The sequence below is a fragment of the Apium graveolens genome, chromosome 2 (genome assembly GCF_009905375.1).
Source record: "Apium graveolens cultivar Ventura chromosome 2, ASM990537v1, whole genome shotgun sequence".
Lineage (NCBI taxonomy): Eukaryota > Viridiplantae > Streptophyta > Magnoliopsida > Apiales > Apiaceae > Apium > Apium graveolens.
The window spans coordinates 262,769,932-262,791,756 of record NC_133648.1 but is presented as its reverse complement, the minus strand read 5'-3'; positions in this window follow the sequence as shown (position 1 = coordinate 262,791,756).

The window sequence follows — 21,825 nt, the reverse complement described above, 5'->3', positions numbered from 1 at the left end:
TATTGTCATTTTCTGTAATGGGCTGTAAAGTATCATTCATCCTGATGACTACTCTCTTGTCAAAGCTTCTCATATGAACTTTGTCCATCCTGGTTTTTCCTCACATTCTCTAAGGAACCGGAAGAAGCTTTGAGTTGAATAAATCTGTTTTGAGAAAATTATTCTAAGTCAAGATCTCTACAAGTCATATATTAAGTGTTATAGAGAAGTCATTCGAGACCTCCAGAATGACTTATCGAGAAGTCAGAAAAAGCTGCTAGAGAACTCAGAGATATCGACAAGCCAATTTGAAGATATGAAGAATGGAGATATCGATAAGTCATTTCTTCACTAGAGAACTTAGAGTTATTGATAAACCAATTTGTCACTAAAGAACTCAGAGTTATCGATAAGCCAATTTGTCACTAGAGAACTCAGAGTTATTGATAAACCAAGTTATCACTAGAGAACTCTGAGTTATCGATAAGCAAAGGTGAAGACATGAAGATGAGTGACCTCGACAAGCCAAATTATCTTATAGAGAACTCAGAGACTTTGATAAGTCAAGACAACTATAGAGTGATTAGAGATCTCGATAAGCCAATATACTTATCGAGATGTCAAGTTCTCTATATACCAAATTGGAGATCTCGAGGTAAAACTCAAAGTACAAAGTGCAGACCAGTTCAATATCCAAGATTATCAATCAACAAACAATCTAATCAATTGGATTGACAAGTCTACAAAAGCAGTTTGAAGAGTACAAGATCAAGGGCCAAGATGAACTGGAAAACTAAAGTCACAGGCATGCAAGATTAGCAAAGATACACTAAGCCATAAATAGAAAGATTTGATTATCAAAAAATAGGGTTTAATACATGCTAATGCATGCTATGTAATAACCAGTGTTTACTGTTATATAAAGTAAACACTGGATGCTTTGTTAGGAGTAACAATTCAGATTAGAAAAATCTTGTATTCTCTCAAGGAAGATGCTAGACCCTTTATCAACAAAGAGGCTAGAAATTTTGTAGCAAAACATTCTTAATTTTTGTGACGCCCTCCAAATTCGGGGTCTAGACTTGGGGGTCACTAGCCAATAAACCAAAATAAAATAATCACCGCGGAATAATATAGTAAATATGACCCCTTTTACCTGTACTGGATCGATCACAGGTTATAGTATGGAACAGGCACTATTACAAACCAAGTGTTATTACAAACCATAATTCTAATTAGTTTTACAACTTATTCAAATTTTATTACAAACCTCTAGGCTAGTTAAGCATCCCAAAGTGTCTACCTGGAAACACACAAAACTATCTATAAGCACACAACTTCTAGTCCGACCTGGAAGTCAAGCTTGCCCTGGCCTAGCTGAAAGAATCAGGATATGAAACAAGTATGAGCGAAAGAAATGCTCAGCAAGCAGTAAATAACTTATGATTTGGAACAACAACAGTATATCTGATGAACAAAACCAAACTACAATAACTGAACAGTATCAAAACTGATATATATTTGATAATAAACAACATTTGCAATATATTATGTTTTGGGATTGGAATCCTCGAACGACGGTGTGTTGCCGTCGGTGATCAGCCGCGGAGCAACACCGGTATGCCGAAGCATATCCAACTAAATAAAAGGTACCCAAGGCACATATCGGCCTAGCAAGGTGTTATATCCCGTATAACACATAGCTCACACTGGACCGCCGCCACGGCCTCTTACGCAACCATCCAACCCATAAAAATAATTTTCCGTCAAAGGAGTCGAATCAAATGACATCCTTAACCACATAACTCCCCATTTCTCATGGTCCGGAGTTTTCTCAACAACCAATGGCGAAATAACCAAAACAATTACTTATTCGCTAATCTCAATTCAAAGCTTTGCTGTATAAAGTAAGTTGTAGCGAAATGTAAAAATATTTAACTATTTTGAACTTAGAATAGTAGAGAAATTGAAAGGATAAATTCAGAGTCAATACCACTTGAATGACATGTGATGATATAAATAATTGCATAATATGATGCGAGATAAACGTCACTTGAATGATAAGTGAAGTTAGGGTACTTGCCTGGTATGCTCGACAACTTCTTACTATAACTCTGCTTATAAATGCTGGCTACTATCTCCGTCTAACACTTGACTGCGCTCCTTGCTACTCGATTCTATAAACAAAAGGACTATCTTAATTGACAAAACCAAACTCAATTGACGTAACTATACGTCTTGACATCTACCCGACCGTTTATAACTAAGCATGGCATTTTAAACTGTAAATAGATAGCATGCATACCACGTAACACATAATCATGGCATTCGTATAACACGTAATCACATATTTCATGTAACACATATGTCAGATCATTAAAAGATAGGTCCTAGGGCGTTTAGAATTAAAATCAGGTCAATAATAGAATTTATCGATCAAAATACCGACTCAAACTGATACACAAATCAAATGACATTGAAATATAAAAGAAATTAGGTCTCAAAAGTATATTTATTAAGAGCACAATATTTTTCTGAGTCTGTACGTGTTCGTTTCGTATTAAACGGACGAACGGTTTAATTATTATGAATAAAATAAGAAATAAATAGATTTAAATCAATTAATAATAATATTAATTGATTTTTGAATACCAAAATATAATTTTTAAAACCTAAAAAATAATTTTTCGGAATTATTTGAATGAATTATAAATAATTTACATTTATTTAACTATTTATAAATAAAACTAATTGATTAATTGATTTTTAATCAATTATTTAAATTTATAAATAATTAACTAAAATGAATTATAAATAATTAAATCAAATTGTATTTTTGAAAATAATTTTAGGAATTTAAAATAATTAAGAAAATATTTTTTTTGGTATTTAAGTAATTATTAAATGATTTTTGAAAACAAATTAAATTATTTTTAAAAGTAAGAAAATGAATTTTTGAAATAAAAGTAAAAAGAAATTAACAGAAACAGGTTATCAGATGGCAGTCTCCTTCTCCACAAGATCAAACGGCGGGAAAGAAAACCGGTGGCCGGAGTTCGTGAAGAACTCGGCCGGAAACTGGGAAATTACCCAGAAACCGGCGAGTCCCTCTCGGATTCCGGCAACCTCCACCTGGGGCCAAACGAGTTCTTTTTAATCGATTTCAGCCTCAAACTTATTCTAAATCGCGATACAAACGACTCTGTCAACCCAGAATCAACAACCATCATCGGAGTTGTAATCTCCGATCAAAACTCAAGTTCTCCGATGAGCTCATCGGAAAAAAACCGATTTCGCTCGTTCCAGAACCAAACAATGCGGTTTATAGCTTAAATCAATCCTCTCAGCATTTACAAGCTATCTGTATCCTCAAAATCCATCACCAATCCAGGAATAATCAACAAAATCAAATAAAAAACTATAAAACTAAGAACTCGATTTTAATGAAATATTAATCAAAATCGATGAATCAATATACCAAATCGATCCTTAGGATCCCAGGAACATCAATCAAGCAATCAAAACATCAAACAATCCTTCTAAAATCAAAATCGAATTTAAATAACAAAAAATTGAAAAAAAATGAAGTTACTGAAGATTCAACCTCAGTTAATGATGTTTATATCGTTAGCTAGAGCTTGAAGAGAGCTTTACATCGACTACTTGAACGTCACAAACGGATCCCGGAATCATCTTCAACTTTGGACTTTAATCTCTGCCCTCAAGAACTCAAACCCTAACCCCCAATCTGATTTTCCTATATTTTTTTCTGAATTTTTAATAAAATAAAAATAATAAATAAAACAGGAATCAGCTATTTATACTTACAACAAATTATATCCCCAAAATTATTTAAGGGTGTTTTTATCCTTTAATTATAATAATAAGGCCCCAAAATAATAATTACGGGGAATATTTTTTAAAAACGATAAAATACAAAATTAATGTCAAAATTCTCCAAAAATTGTGAATAATTCAAATATATAAAAATAAAGGGTATTTGAAATACGAATAATTTTATAAAAATAAAAACATCGATTTTGTGGGGTTTGTCGTCCCGGTGGGGTCCCGGTCCGTTGATTTTTGAAAAACGGAAACGATCCCTAAATTACCAGAAAATCCCGAAAATACGTAAAATACATTCAAACGCACATAAAATCAAATAAAACAGGTATCTTAATAAAGACGCTGATAAATACGCGTCCCGATTGCAGATAAGTTCATATAATTACAATTTAAACATATTTTTAATCAATCAAAAATTTTTCTGGCCAGCACAGAAACATACATAACAGTTATAACATCTCATATCATGGAAACAATTACTTTAAATTTATAAAACACATAATATGTATTTATTTAACACATAATTTTCCCGGTTATTACATCCTTCCCTCTTAACAGGATTCTGTCCTCAGAATCAGCCTAGGAAAACAAATGAGGATACTTGGATCGCATTTCGCTTTCCAACTCCCAAGTCGACTCTTCAACCTTGGGATTCCTCCACAAGACTCGCACCAAAGATACAGACTTATTCCTAAGTACTCTTTCTTTCTTATCTAAAATCTACACTGGTTGCTCTATAAAAGATAAATCTGGCTGAATCTCGATTGGCTCATATTCTATCACATGGTTCGAATCAGGCAAATAACGCTTCAACATTGACACGTGGAACACGTTGTGAATATGCTGCATGTGAGGTGGTAACGCTAATTCGTAAGCAACCTTTCCCACACGCTTTAAAATCTCAAAAGGACCAACATAACGCGGACTCAGCTTTCCTTTCTTCCCAAATCTTGATAGACCTTTCCAAGGAGAAATTTTTAATAGCACTGTTTCACCAACTTCAAATTCCTTATCCTTTCTGGCAGGATCAGCATATTTGCGTTGACGATCTTGAGCTGTTGTTAATCTTTTCCGAATGAGTTTTATTTTCTCCTTTATCTGCTGGATCAATTCTGGACCCAAAATCTTTCTCTCACCAACTTCTTCCCAACATATTGGAGATCTGTATCTTCTCCCGTACAAGGCTTCGTAAGGCGGCATCCCAATACTGGCATGATAGTTGTTGTTGTAGGAGAATTCAACTAATGGAAAATGCTCGTCCCAACTACCTTCAAAATCTAGTGCACATACCCTTAACATATCTTCAATAGTCTGAATCGTCCTTTCACTTTGACCATCTGTCTGCAGATGATACGCAGTACTCATGTTCAGCTTCGTTCCGAGACAATCTTGAAAACTTCTCCAAAACCTTGAATTAAATCGAGGATCTCTATCTGAAACTATGGATACTGGAACTCCATGTCGTGTCACAATTTCCTTAAGATATAACCGAACCAATTTATCCATTGAGAATCTTTCATTGATAGGAAGAAAATGCGCTGACTTCGTCAATCTGTCGATAATAACCCAAATAGCATCATGATTTGCCCTGGTCCTCGGTAATCCAACTACGAAATCTATCGCGATATGCTCCCACTTCCATTCTGGAATGTCCAATGGTTGTATGAGTCCACCGGGCCTTTGATGTTCTGCTTTGACTCGCTGGCAAGTGTAACACTTATTTACCCATTCTGCAATTTCTTTCTTCATGCTTGGCCACCAAAAGTTTTCTCTTAAATCTCGGTACATCTTCGTACTCCCGGGATGAATTGAATATCTAGAGTTGTGAGCATCTTGGAGAATTTCATCTTTCAGCTCCGCTGGATTGGGTATCCATATTCTGGAAGAAAATCTTAATATTCCTTTATCATCCTTTTGACTCCATATTTCTTCTCCTGTCAAAGTGTCTCGTTCATGGCTCATTACTTCTTCCTGACATCTTCTTATTTTCTCTAATAATTCTGGTTGAAAAGACATTGTACACAATACCTCTGTAGACATACTTGGGATACTGACCTCTATTTCAAGCTTCTCAAATTCCTTGATTAATTCCTCGGATGAAGTTATCATATTCAACCTTTCTTTTCTACTCAAAGCGTCGGCCACCACATTTGCTTTGCCTGGATGATAGTTGATAGTACACTCATAGTCCTTAATTAGTTCTAGCCATCTTCGTTGTCTCATGTTTAATTCCTTCTGGGTAAAGATATATTTCAAACTCTTGTGGTCCGTGTAGATCTCGCATTTTTCTCTATAAAGATAATGCCTCCAAATCTTCAATGCAAACACTATAGCTGCCAATTCAAGATCATGTGTTCGATACTTTTCTTCATATGGTTTTAACTGTCTTGAAGTGTAGGCTATCACCTTGTCATGCTGCATCAAAACACATCCCAATCCTTTGTATGACGCGTCACTGTAAATCACAAAATTTCCTTGTTCATCTGGCAAGACCAGTATTGGAGAAGATACTAATCTATTCTTTAATTCCTGGAAACTTTCTTCGCATTTCTCATCCCATTCAAATTTATGATTCTTCCTGGTGAGCTTTGTCAATGGCGTAGCTATCTTCGCAAAATCTTGCACGAATCTTCTATAGTAACCTGCCAGTCCCATGAAACTTCTTACTTCCGTTGGTGTTTTTGGCCTCTTCCAGTTGATTATGGCTTCAATTTTTACTGGATCCACTTCCACTCCTTTATTGCTAATCACGTGCCCAAGGAATCGTACTTCTTTTAACCAAAATTCACACTTGGAAAACTTTGCATACAATTTCTCCTGTCGCAGTATCTCCAGAACTATCCTCAAATGCTCTGCATGCTCCTCTTCTGTTTTAGAATCGATCAAGATGTCATCTATGAACACGATCACGAATTTATCTAAATATTTCTTGAATACTCGATTCATCAGATCCATAAAAGCTGTTGGTGCGTTGGTTAATCCAAATGCCATTACTAGATACTCATAATGCCCATATCTGATTCTGAATGCGGTCTTCAGAATGTCTTCAGGCTTGATCTTCAGTTGATGATATCTGGATCTTAAATCTATTTTAGAAAACCATACAGCGCCTCTCAATTGGTCAAACAAATCATCGATCCTCGGCAATGGGTACTTGTTCTTAGTGGTTAGCTTATTCAGTTCTTGATAGTCAGTACACAGTCGCATACTCCCGTCCTTCTTTTTGACAAACAGTACTGGTGCGCCCCATGTGGATACACTGGGTCTTATAACTCCTTTCTCCAAAAGATCTTGCAGCTGAGTTGCCAATTCTTTCATCTCCACTGGTATCATCCGGTACGGAGCTTTAGAAACTGGTTCTGTTCCGGGTGCTAGATCAATCGCAAATTCAATTTCTCTATCGGGAGGTAATCCTGGTAGATCGTCTGGAAAGACATCTAAAAATTCATTGACAACTGGAATCGCTTCTAGTGCTGGAACTTTTTTGCTGGTGTCTACCACATGGGCCAAATACGCTTCACAATTCTGGCGCAATAACTTCTTCACTTGAGCGATCGTTAAGAACTTCTTCTCTTGCCTATTTCCTTGAAATATCACCTTCTTCTTACTATCCAAGGTCTGAAGTCTTACTTTCCTATTCTTACAATCAATCTGAGCGTTATTTTCTGACAATCAATCCATTCCTAAAATAACATCAAATTCTCCCAACTTAAAAGGTATCAAGTTGGCATAGAAATGATGTCCTCCTATCTCAATATCACACTTCGGGCACACTCGGTCGACGGAAACTTGATTCTTATTAGCTAGCTATATCATTAATGCTTGTTCTAACAACTTAACTTCGCAATGCAGCTTATCGACAAAATCTTGAGAAATACATGACCTTGTAGCTCCAGAATCAAATAAAACTTTAGCATCTACGGAGTTGACTGGAAGCGTACCTGCAACCACGTCTGAACTCTGAACAGCATCCTTCATAGTCATATTGAATGTCCTAGCCTTGGGCTGGTCCTTTGCTGGTGGTCCTTCAATCCTTGGCACATTAGCAGCTGGTTCAGTTATCTGGCAGTCCCTGGAAATATGCCCCATCTTTCCACATTTAAAGCACACTGTCCCTGATTTCTGAGCTGTAGTCTGACTTCGACACTCATTAGCATAGTGTCCCTTCTGATTGCACTTATAACACAACACATTCGCCTTACAAATCCCAAAATGCCTTCTACCACAAAATTTACAATCTGACGCAGGTGGATGATTAGGTCTCTGCTGATTTGAATTCTGAAAACGATTCCCATTTCCTGGCTGTGGTTTCTTAAATCCCACACTCTTGTTGTCCTGAAACTCTGGCCTTTTATTGAAACAGCCCTGGAAGTTACCTTGTTGCTGGCCTCCTCCTGAGGTTTCTATTTTCCTTTTCTTCCCATCCTTCCCTTTCTGATACATATCACTCTTACTTTCAATCACCATCGCTTTCTGCACTACTGCCACATATGAAGTCAATTCAAATATGGCCACCCTATTCTGAATCCAAAATCTCAATCCTTGTTCAAACCTTCTTGCTTTCTTTTCATCCGTGTGAACCTGGTCTGGCACGAACCTCGCTAACTCAGTAAACTTAGCTTCGTACTCAGCTACAGTAAGATCTCTCTGGGTCAGGTTCAAGAACTGGATTTCCATTTGATTCTTCATATACCTCGGGAAATACTTCTCGAGGAACAACTCTGTGAATCTCTCCCAAGTTATAAACTCACCTCCTTCCAATGCTCGCGTGGATTCCCACCAATAGTTCGCCTCGCCCTTTAAAAAGTAGCTTGCAAACTTGGTCTTCTGTTCAGTCCCTGCTCCAACTAATTCAAAAGCCTTTTCCATTTCCTTGAGCCATGCATTGGCTTCCACAGGATCAACACTTCCCTTGAACTCAGGTGGCTTCACAGCTTGAAATTGCTTAAAAGTCACTGCAGGTGGTGCTGCTGTTTGCTGCTGTTGTTGCTGCTGTTGTTGTTGCTACTGCTGCGTAAGATGTAACATCTGCTGCTGCATCAGTCCCAACATCTGGATAATTGCTGGATCCGTACGGCTCTCGGTACGATCCTCTCCTGAATTATTCCTTCTAATTGGTGCCATTATTCTGGTAAGAAAACAAGCAACATTGTTGTGAATATGTTGTGCACTTGATGATTACCTAAACAAAACATCTAAGTAGATTTTACTTAGTGAAATAATGTAGCACTCGACGGATAAGAATTATAGTCCCGACGGATAACTCATTTTAGTCCCGACGGATGAGTAACTTATTATCCATCGAGTGAGTAGCTTATGTAATAATAAGTTTGTAGCACAGTGTTGTATGCACCTTTGTATAGAATCTGTAGTAGCATATAAGTCATGTTGACTTTAACTAGATATGCAGAATAGGTTGATTAATTGAACATAAGCAATGTCTTGTAATTCTGTATAAGTGAAATGAAGTCAAGTGCCAAAATAGCTACCAACGGATGATTAACAAAGTTTCGACGGATGATTAAATGACTATCAACGGATGCTTAACAAAGCTTCGACGGATGATCAAATGACTTTCAACGGATCTTTAAAATAGCAGTCGACGGATGATCAAGTAAGTCATCGACGGATGATCTGAAAGTCGACGGATGATCATATCAAGATTCAAACATCAGTTGAACAGTGAAAGCTGACACACAGCCGTCGAGTTGGATACAAACACACTGTGGAAGCCCATTAACTGGGTAATAGAGGATGAAAAGTAGCAAAGATCAAGACTGTTAGATTTTATATTTATTCAGCTCTTTTGACTTTGTAATCTTGGTAATATATAAAGCAAGAGAGTAGCAAATAGAAAAACAACTAAGAGAGCTAAGAAACAAACACAGAGAAATCTTTGTAAGCACTATCTTTAGCATTTCCTGTATTCTTAGTAGTCCTATTTTGTATAAGCAGCTGTGAGCATTTCTGCACACAGAGTCCTCTCGATATATTAAATATATCTCTGGTGGAATTGTTTAAATCCACTAGAAAGTTTTTAAAGACTCTTGTTTTTAATTACTCTTATTTTGATTCATTAAAGTTTATATTCCGCATTGTGCTAATCAAAACAAATATATCTATAATCGAGTTGTACATTTTTATTTCAAGAAAAAGTTCAAGAATTCCATTCAACCCCCCTTCTGTAATTCTTGCTATATTGTTAAGGGACTAACAATTGGTATCAGAGTTTAAAGATCAAAACAATACAGCAAGATGAACAAGAAAGATGTTGGAGTCAAGATTCCTTTTCTTGATAAAGATAATTACCATCATTAGAAGGTAAAGATGCATCTTCATATGCTTTCTCAAGATGAGGCCTATGTGGACTGCATAGAAAGAGGCCCTCACGTTCCAATGAGAGCTGCAACAGGAAATGAACCATCTGTTCCAAAGCCAAGGCATGAATGGTCTGAACCTGATCTTGAACAAGTCAGGAAAGATAAAAAGGCCATGAACTTTCTGTTCAATGGTGTTGATGCAGATATGTTTGATAACATCATCAACTGCAAGACTGCCAAGGAAGTTTGGGACACAATACAGATAATCTGTGATGGTACTGAGCAAGTAAGAGAAAATAAAATGCAGCTCCTGATTCAGCAATATGAGCATTTTCACAATGAAGAAAGTGAGTCACTCACTGACATTTTTAGTATATTCCAAAAGCTTCTAAATGCTCTTAAATTGCATGAAAGAGTCTATTAGACTAAAGACTCCAATCTGAAATTTCTCAGATCTCTTCCAAAGGAATGGAAACCAATGACAGTCTCATTGAGAAACTCACAAGATTATAAGGAGTTTACTTTGGAGAGACTGTATGGCATTCTGAAGACCTATAAGCTTGAAATAGAGCAGGATGAAAGAATGGAGAGAGGAAAGAAGAAAGGAGGATCCATTGCACTAGTGGCTGAACTGGAAAAGGAGAAGGAAGTGAAGATGGAAGCTGTGGAATCAACTTCAAAGGCCTGTGAAAGCAAGGGTAAAGGGCTAGCTGCAGAAAGTGAAGATTCTTTGAGTCAAGATGACATGGAGGACATCGATGAGCACCTAGCATTCCTTTCAAGAAGATTTGCCAAGCTCAAGTTCAAGAAGAACTTTGGAGCTGCCAAGCCAAATAGAAACATGGTGGATAAATCAAAATTCAAGTGTTTCAAATGTGGCTTGGCAGGGCATTTTGCAAATGAGTGTAGAAAGTCAGATTCCAGTAAGAAAAGATTTGAGTCTGTGGATTATAAGCAAAAATACTTTGATCTACTCAAACAGAAGGAAAGGGCTTTTATTACACAAGAGAATGACTGGGCAGCTGATGGTTTTGATGAAGATGAGGATGTCAGCTATGTCAATCTAGCCCTTATGGCCAAGTCTGATGAAACAGAGACAAGTTCCTCAAGAAATCAGGTAATTACTACAAACCTTGCACATTTATCTAAAGCTGAGTGTAATGATGCAATAAATGACATGTCTACAGAATTGTATCATTTGCGTGTTACTCTTAAGTCCCTCACTAAAGAAAATGCTAAAATCAAAGAAAACAACTTGTTTTTGAGTGAGAGGAATAATGTGCTTGAGTCTCAGTTTGTTGAGTTTGAGAAACTAAAAATTGAGTGTAGAATTGCTAAGGAGGAATTAACTGAGTCCTTGAAAAAGGAAGAAATTTTAAAGAAGCAGCTCGATCGTGAACAGGAGGTGATTAAAGCATGGAAAACATCCAGAGATGTTCATGCTCAAATCACCAAGGTTCAAGGAATTGAGTCCTTTTGTGATGAATCCTGGAAAAAGAATAAGGAGAAACTAGAACCTATTTTGGTAGATGGATTGCTGACAGATGTAGACTCGACGGATGATGAGGACTATCCGTCGGATAACAAAATGTGTTATCCGTCGAATGATAAAAATCCTCATCCGTCGGCTGTGAGCAAACCCATTAGCAAAGCCAAATTAACCAAGCTAAATGAAAAGTATGGGTCTGTTTCCAAGAACTTTGTTTCAGGGGAGTCAAGTCAAGCCAAGAAAGGGAAGAAGGCTAATGTTGGTCACATGACTGTCAAACAGTTGAGTGACAAACTTGAGAAGATAGAGGTAAAAACAGAGACTAAAAGGAAAAAAATAGGAATGGTAAAGTAGGGATTAACAAACATAATAACTACACACCTGACAAATATGCACCTAGAAAAATCTGTGTCAAATGTGGTAGTATAAATCATTTGTCTGTTAATTGTAAATCTGCCATGCCTACTCCCATGTCTGTTCAGCCTCAATTCTCTAACATGAATGCCATGCCTCCTATGCCTGTTAATGCTATACCTACACAGAACATGAATGCACAGTTTGCTAATATGCCATTTGCACCTAATCCATATTATGTTGCATACAATATGCCTCAAATGCCATTTAGCATGCCTTACTGGAATAACATGTTTGCACCAAGCATGCCATTTCCTGTTAGCCATAACATGCATAATAATTATGTTGCATCTAGTGGTTTCAAAGGCCCAACCCAAATGACTAAGGAAGAATCTGAAATTCCTAAGTCAAATCAGTTAAGACCTAAGAAACAGAAGAAGAAAGCTAACAAGGCAGGACCCAAGGAAACTTGGGTACCAAAATCAACTTGATTTGATTTTGATGTGTGCAGGGAAATAGAAGGAATCTTTGGTACTTGGATAGTGGTTGTTCAAGACACATGACTGGTGATTCTACCCTGCTCACAGAGTTTGAAGAGAGAGCTGGCCCAAGTATCACTTTTGGAGATGACAGCAAAGGTTATACTGTGGGATATGGCTTGATTTCAAAGGACAATGTCATCATTGAAGAGGTTGCCTTAGTGGATGGTCTCAAACACAATCTGTTGAGTATCAGCCAGCTTTGTGATAAAGGCAACTCAGTAACCTTCAACAAAGAAACCTGTATTGTGATTAATAATCAAAACAACAAAGTGGTTCTCACTGGTGTGAGAAGAGGAAATGTGTATCTAGCTGACTTCAACTCAACTAAAGCAGAATCTGTAACTTATCTTCTCAGTAAAGCAAGTCAAGATGAAAGTTGGCTATGGCACAAGAAGCTATCCCATTTGAACTTCAAGACCATGAATGAGCTGGTAAAGAAAGAGCTGGTTAGAGGCATTCCTCTGGTGGAGTTTACAAAGGATGGACTGTGTGATGCCTGCCAAAAAGGGAAGCAAATTAAAGCATCATTCAGGAAGAAACTTGATTCAGCAATTGAAGAACCTCTGCAACTGCTTCACATGGATTTGTTTGGACCAGTCAATGTATTGTCAATCTCAAAGAAAAGATTTTGCCTAGTAATTGTAGATGATTTCTCAAAGTTCTCTTGGACCTATTTCCTAAAGTCCAAAGATGAAGCTAGTGAAATCATCATCAATCACATAAGGCAAGTTAACAATCATCCTGATTTCAAAGTTAGAAGAATCAGGAGTGACAATGGAACTGAGTTCAAGAACTATGTCATGAGAGCAATCTGTGAGGAAAATGGAATCTTGCATGAGTTTTCAGCAGCAAGGACTCCACAACAGAATGGAATAGTGGAAAGAAAGAATAGATCTCTTATTAAAGCTGCAAGGACAATGCTTAAAGAATCAAAATTACCAACATATTTCTGGGCTGAAGCTGTCAACACTGCATGCTACACTCAGAACATCTCTCTGATTAATCAAGCAAAATGCAAGACACCTTATCAATTGTTCAAGAACAAGAAGCCAACTCTGAACTTTCTTCATGTCTTTGGCTGTAAATGCTATATTCTGAGAAATCAAACTGATCAAAATGGGAAATTTGATGCTAAAACAGATGAAGGAATTTTTGTTGGATATGCTGTTGGTAAAGCATATAGAGTCTACAATCTAAGAACCAACATTGTTGTTGAATCTATACATGTTGTGTTTGATGATAAAAAGATTGAAGGACTAAAAGATGGAGATTACCATGAGAGCCTCAAATTCGACAATGTTGAGATGGTCAGTGATGAAAGTGATGATGAGAGTGATCAAGAAATAGTGTCTAAGGATAATGCAGACAAATCTACTACAAATGAAGCACAAAACTCGACATCCGTCGAGTTACATTATGCTTCATCCGTCGGAAGGCAATCTATATTATCCGTCGGAAGACAACCTGCCTCATCCGTCGGTACTCAAAATTCACCATCCGTCGGGTTATCAAAAGGAGCAGGAAGTCAAGGCAGATCACCCATAGAAAGCACCCCAATCTCAAATCAAAGATCCACAAACTCAGGGAGAGTTTCTAGAAATCAAAACTCAATTACACATCAAGACAACATTGAGGTCTCTTCATCTAGGGCTAATCTACCTCAACCAAGAAAATGGATAAAAGATCACCCCTTTTAACTGATTATTGGTGATGTTTCTTCCAGAGTTCAAACCAGGAGAGCAACTCAAGAAGAATGTCTATACAGCAGCTTCCTGTCTAAGGAAGAACCAAAGAAGGTAGAAGAAGCCTTATTAGATCCTGATTGGATTTTAGCTATGCAAGAGGAGCTAAACCAATTTGAAAGGAATAAAGTATGGAAGCTGGTACCTAAGCCTAAAGGAAAGAATCCAATAGACACCAAATGGGTATTCAGAAACAAGATGGATGAAAATGGCATAGTAGTAAGGAACAAAGCAAGATTGGTTGCTAAAGGCTATTGTCAGCAAGAAGGGATAGATTTTGATGAAACATTTGCTCCTGTTGCAAGACTTGAAGCCATCAGAATCTTCTTAGCCTATGCAGCCCATGCCAATTTCAAGGTCTATCAAATGGATGTCAAAAGTGCCTTTCTGAATGGAGATTTGGAGGAAGAAGTGTATGTAAGTCAACCTCCTGGCTTTGAAGATCCAAATTTCCCAGAGTATGTCTATTATCTACTGAAAGCACTTTATGGACTGAAGCAAGCACCTAGAGCCTGGTATGACACTTTATCAAAGTTCCTTTTGGAAAATCACTTCACAAGAGGTACTGTAGATAAAACTTTATTTTTCAGAAATGTGAATGGCTCTAGCATACTTGTTCAAATTTATGTAGATGATATTATTTTTGGCTCTACAGATGAGAAACTTTGTAAAAAGTTTGCCAAACTGATGCAAAGCAATTATGAAATGAGTATGATGGGAGAACTAACTTACTTTCTTGGTTTACAAGTTAAGCAAGTTAGTGATGGAATACTCATTAGTCAAACTAAATATATTTTTGATCTTTTAAAGAAGTTTGATCTAATGGATTGCACATCTACAAAAACTCCTATGGCCACTGTAACTAAGCTTGAACTAAACACTACTGAAAAGTCTGTGGATATTTCAAGTTATAGAGGCATGGTTGGCTCACTTCTATACTTAACAGCCAGTAGGCCAGATATAATGTTTGCTACATGTTTGTGTGCTAGATTTCAGACTGATCCTAGAGAGTCTCATTTGATAGCTATTAAAAGAATTTTCATATATCTCAAAGGAACACCAAACCTTGGCATTTGGTATCCTAGAGATTCTGGTTTTGATCTAACTGGTTATTCAGATGCAGATTATGCAGGTTGCAGAATTGATAGAAAAAGCACAACAGGAACCTGTCAATTTTTAGGAGACAAGCTTGTGTCCTGGTTCAGTAAAAAGCAAAATTCAGTTTCTACTTCTACAGCTGAAGCTGAATATATTGCTGCTGGCAGTTGCTGTGCACAGATTTTATGGATGAAAAATCAATTGCTAGACTATGGTTTGCAAGTTGAAAGGATTCCTATTTTCTGTGACAACACAAGTGCAATTGCCATCACTGAAAATCCAGTGCAACATTCAAGGACAAAGCATATAGACATCAAGTACCATTTCATAAGGGAACATGTAATGAATGGTACTGTAGAGTTATATTTTGTTCCAAGTGAGAAGCAACTTGCAGATATTTTTACCAAGCCACTGGATGAATCCACCTTTTCTAGGTTGGTAAGTGAGTTAGGTATGCTTAATTACTCTTGAATTTATCTGAATTATTCTTGCAAGTTGAAAAGAAGCCAGAAATTTAGTTGATTTTTAGTCTTGGATGAAATTTTGGCTAAGTCAAAATTTGTATCTCGACGGATGACCATTATCCATCGGGTTGAGTCATCCGTCGATATACAAATTGTAAATAAAAATCAATTACTTTTCTGAAATATTTTAAAGCTCGACGGATAACATTTTATCCTCATCCGTCGAAGTGTCTAAATCTGAACCGTTAATTCCCTGAACATTATCCATCGAGTATACTTACAGTTTATAAGCATTACACGACGGATAATGGGTGGAATTTTTAAAGTTTATTTTAAAACGGTCATTTTAGGCAATTTCTATTGGGTAATTTACTTCTCTTTATTATTTTTTATCCGTTGATTTTAAGCAAAGTATAAAAGCCTATTTCATTTTAATCATTTTCTTTTATCATTCTCAAATTCAATTGTGTTATTTCATTTTCTTCAAGCTTTTCTTCTCTAACAATGGCACCTGTAGTAAAGATCATGTCACAGACTGGGTTCATCTATGAGAAGAACAACTTCACTGCCTTGGTCAATAAGGGGATTCAGCAATCTGAAGACTATCATAAGATAATGGACTTCGTGAAGAACTACAAGTTAAGTTTTGCTATGCTGGAATCACCCACAATCTATTGTGAAGTTGTTGAGGAAATGTGGACAACAGCAATCTACAACTCTACTGACAAAACCATCACTCTGACCATCAAAGGTAATGATTTCTGTATCAATAGTGATGTAATAAAAGCATATTTCAAGATTCCTGATAATAATGTAACTGCACCACACACTGACACTGATATTGTCAATATGCTCAATTCCATTCATTATGCACTTCTTACTGTAAAACTAAGTGAAATTAGAAGACTAGGTCTTAGGAAGGAATGGAGTTACTTGTGTGATGTAGTAACTAAAGTCTTTTCTGGAAAAATCAGTAATTTTGATTCTGTGAACATTTCCATGCTTAACATGCTATACATGCTAGTTACAGACAAATATTATAATTTCAGTGACCTTGTTGTGTATGAGTTAGGTTTTAAACTAGGTGACTTGGCCAAAAGAGGAAAGAATATTTACTATGCTAGATTTTTTATGCTTTTGGCTAACCATCTTTGTCAAGAGATTGAACTTGAGAACCCAAACAACAAATTAGCTTGTTGGGTTCAAGAGAGAAGAATCATTGCAGACTTGAACAGAGCCAACCATCACAAAGATGTGCCAATGTTCTATTTTCCTGTAATGCTGACACCTCAGGTAAGTGAGGTAAGTTCATCCATACCCTCAACTATTCCAATCTCTTCTATTTCTTTGACTTCAGGCATAGCTATGGCAACTGTGAAAATGACCAAACAGTTGCCTACCAAAGCTGCCAAAACAACTGCAATTCCCAAATCCAAATCAAAGAAAACCCCCTCTGGTATCTCTCAAAAGGTACCAGTTGAAAAATCTACCAAATCCAAAGAGGGGAGTGTGAAGGATGGTAAGATAGGTGAGGGAAGGGGTGAACATCAAAGAAACCCCAAGGATAAGGTTGGAGAGATGAGTGAATCCCAGCCTAGCCACACTGCAGTTTCCCAACAAACTGCAGTGCTTAAAAAGGACAGAAGCTCACATCTAGTTGCATCCTCCCAAAAGGATGTGGCTATTGAACAAAGCTCTCATCCAAGAGCACAGGCCAAGAGGGTTAGGGACACAAGCTCACACCAAACTTACACTAGAAAGAAGAAATCCAAAACAACTGGGGATGCACAGGGCACACACTTAGTGCAAACTGGTGCTAAAGACACAGTCCCTGCACCTTCTCAAATTCAGATTGATGTGGCTCCACATTTCAGCCAAAATCTCTCATTATAGAAGCCACCGAAACACAATACTCACCAACCAACTCACTGGAAGTGGACATGATAAACACTTCAATTCCTGATTCCCCTTCTTTAACTATATTGGGGAAGCCAAAATCCAGTGCAAGTGAGCATCATCTTTTAGATGATTTGTTGGCTCACTTGCCAATTCTTTCTGATTCTATTGTGACATCTGTGCCTCAAATAACCTCAATCAACACAGAGTCAACAATAGTTTCTCTTCCCACCTCATTCATTTCTACTCTCTCGATGGATATTGCTCATCCATCGTGTAGTGATTGTATCCCGATGGATAAGCTTAACAGCAGTTTTCCGTCGGATAGCTTTACCACTCACCCGACGGATATCACTTATCCGTCGAGTGTCTCTGCACAACTTCAAACTTCAATAATTTCAAGTGCAGAAGATTTGGTGGTAATACAATCACTCTTAGGACTGAGAGAGGAGAGTGCATTGAGTGAGAGGCTGGGTTGCTCTCAGAAAAAGGAGAGGAAAAGAGTGAATCTCAGTAATCCATTCATTCAGGATTGGCAAAAGTGAGTGAGAGGAGTCCCACCTTAGTAGGTGAAGGTGAGGGTGTGAGGGTGGGGAGCCAGGGTGAGACCCTGATGCAACAAAAGAGAGAACATGAGAGAAAAGCGGGTACTGGAGAAATTAGAATAGAACCAGCCATTGCTCGTGATTCAATGATTGTGGATGATGCTGAAGAGGAAAGACAATTTCAGCAACATTACAAAGCTGTAGTTGATAACATTTCCTTGGATGCTGACACTTTTACTCACCCTGTTTCAGCCTATTAACTGTTGGCTGCTCAGGGCAATGTGGAGGCAGAGCAGACTTTGCACTTAGTGCACACCACAGAATCTCTTCAAAGAGATAAAGTTGCTGTAAACAGAATGCCTCCTCAAGCTGGAGAGCCATCTGAAGAATGTGGAGTAAATTCTGATGATGATGACTCTAGTTCTTTGAATGGAAGCATGAACTTAGGGGGAGCTGAAGGCCCAAGTTCTGCTTTAAGTTTACCTGAATGGGCATGGGCAAAGGAATTTACAACAGGACAATTTGAAGGGTCTTTGGTAAAACAAGTAACAGCTATTCAGCAAGCCCTTCAGGAAGCTTCAGATGCTGGTACCAAGGCGGTTCTTAAAGCTCATCTAGACTCTTTGCATTTAATGAAAATCCAACACTCAAGACAGAATCTCAGTGTGGATGAATTGAAAAAGGAGATAGCTGACTTAAAGGCATATAACTCTGAAAAGCTGGATTCAATAATGCCATATGGTACCATGCATGATCTATTACTAAGGTTGAGAAGAGAATCAGATTCTGACAAGAAGATAGCCAAGCTGGATACCAGAGTTCAGGTTATTGAGAATTCAGTGGCTCTACTTCTTCAAAATCAACAGACTCAGACAAATCTTCTCATGCAACTGGCTAAAGCACAAGGCCTAACTCCTCCACTTGATGATAACAAAAAGGGGGAGAGAGAATCAAGTAAGGGGGAGAAAGGACCAACTGAGGGGGAGAACATTTTAGTTCAAATCAGCAAAGTAATTGTACCTTCAATTACTATCTCCAAGCCACCAGTTGCAGATGGTATAGATCTTATAAATACAGCAGCAGCAAATTTGAAAGATGCTGATAAAGAAGAGTTAACTCTGATCAACTGGAAAAAGATTGATGAGGAAATACAGAAAAAGTTTCAATTAGTCAAGGAACCAGATCAGTCAGCCATCCATCACTCTCATGTCAAGTCAATCAATGTGAATGAGATGAGCATGAACTATCTGAAGAAAGGAAAATCTTCCTGCATCAAGACTACAAAGGCTGAGATAATTCTTAAACCAAGGGCAAACTATCCAAAGTCATCTTTGAAGAACCCTATGGATACTGTGTATGAGACACCCAAGCCTGATGAAAAGAAGCTTCTGTCAAGATCTATTCTCCTCTACAAAGATCCAGCTGATTCAGCCTCAAGAAAGAGAATTGCAAAAATATTCAGAAATGGGAAGGAAATTTGTGTGGTAGCTGGACATCCACAATTTGCTCATGCAAAGGAAGAAGAAAAAGCCAGATTGAAGCAGGAAAAGAGGCAAGCTGCTCTAGATGCAAAGAAGTCTAAACAAAAGAAAGAACAGTTTGCTATCTTGACCAAGCTACAGGCTGTGAACTCTTCTCAACAAATTCCCTCTCAACCAACTCAAGCTACTGAATCAAAGAAGAAGATTGAAGAACAGAAGAAATCTCCAAGAAAGAAAGAACTGGCTAAAAGAACAAAAAGAAAGTTGGATATTGTTAACAAGGAATTGAAAGATCAATTTCCAATGGAATCCACTAAAGCTGAAACTCAAGCATCAAAGCCCTCTGTGGTATTTGAAGACATAAGGGTGGTGAACCCCTACAGGAACATACATGGAGAGCCTATTGTGCCGAAGGATGAGCCAATAGAGTGGGATAAATTACCAATTCCTGACTTTAACTTGCCAATTCTCACCAAGCCAAGAAGAACAAAATCAAGGGCAGTCAAGAAAGTGAAGCTGTCACCTCTCAAATCCAAGGCAGTAGTCAAAGCTCAACCCAAGATCAACAAGGGAGACTACTTGTACTTGTGTGACATCAAAGAATTCTCAGACCTAAACCTTTATCTGGAGGAGCTGGATGAGGTAAGGGCAATTGATGCATACAGAAACCTACCTGAAAGGTTGGTATTCAAGTACAAAGGAGGAAGGGAGATTCAGTGGCCTCTTTACAGGATTCTTCAAGAAAGCCAAGCTGTGTTGATCAAAGTCTATTCATCCTTCAAGAAAAACTTTGGGTTTAATGTAACTGCAAGAAGATTAGTATTGAAGAAGATTGAAGAGCTAAGAAGTGTTAGAGCCAAAGATGCACTACCCAAAACTCTTAACATCCCATACACAGGGAGAAGAGTACATCTAAGGCCCTACTGGCTGATGGAATTCATGGATGACAAGGGTGTGAGAAGATTCTTCAGATTAGAAGACCAATTGAGTATCTCTAGCAATGAGACTCTCTTGGAAATGCAAGAAATGTTAGATCTCTCAGAATCTGATGAATTAGAATTCCACAGACAGCTCCAGAATCAAATTGAAGAAAACAACAGAAAGCTTGGAAGAAGATCCAGACCTTCAAGAAACTAGAAAAATCTGCTCAGGCTAGAGGAGCATCTTGAACGGACTGTGAGCCAAACCTTGTATATCTTGTTTAAATTGAAGCACTTTCAGTTTTATCTACTTATCTTTAAAGATATATGTTTAGGATGTTTTGTTATCATCAAGTATCTCTTAATTTATGGCTACAATTCCAGTAGACATAAATTGGGGGAGATTGTTGTGAATATGTTTTGCACTTGATGATTACCTAAACAAAACATCTAAGTAGATTTTACTTAGTGAAATAATGTAGCACTTGACGGATAAGAATTATAGTCCCGACGGATAACTCATTTTATTCCCGACGGATGAGTAACTTATTATCCATCGAGTGAGTAGCTTATGTAATAATAAGTTTGTAGCACAGTGTTGTATGCACCTTTGTATAGAATCTGTAGTAGCATATAAGACATGTTGACTTTAACTAGATATGCAGAATAGGTTGATTAACTGTACATAAGCAATATCTTGTAATTCTGTATAAGTGAAATGAAGTCAAGTGCCAAAATAGCTACCAACGGATGATTAACAAAGTTTCGACGGATGATCAAATGACTATCAACGGATGCTTAACAAAGCTTCGACGGATGATCAAATGACTTTCAACGGATGTTTAAAATAGCAGTCGACGGATGATCAAGTAAGTCATCGACGGATGATCTGAAAGTCGACGGATGATCATATCAAGATTCAAACATCAGTTGAACAGTAAAAGCTGACACACAGCCGTCGAGTTGGATACAAACACACTGTGGAAGCCCATTAACTGGGTAATAGAGGATGAAAAGCAACAAAGATCAAGACTGTTAGATTTTATATTTATTGAGTTCTTTTGACTTTCTAATCTTGGTAATATATAAACCAAGAGAGTAGAAAATAGAAAAACAACTAAGAGAGCTAAGAAACAAACACAGAGAAAT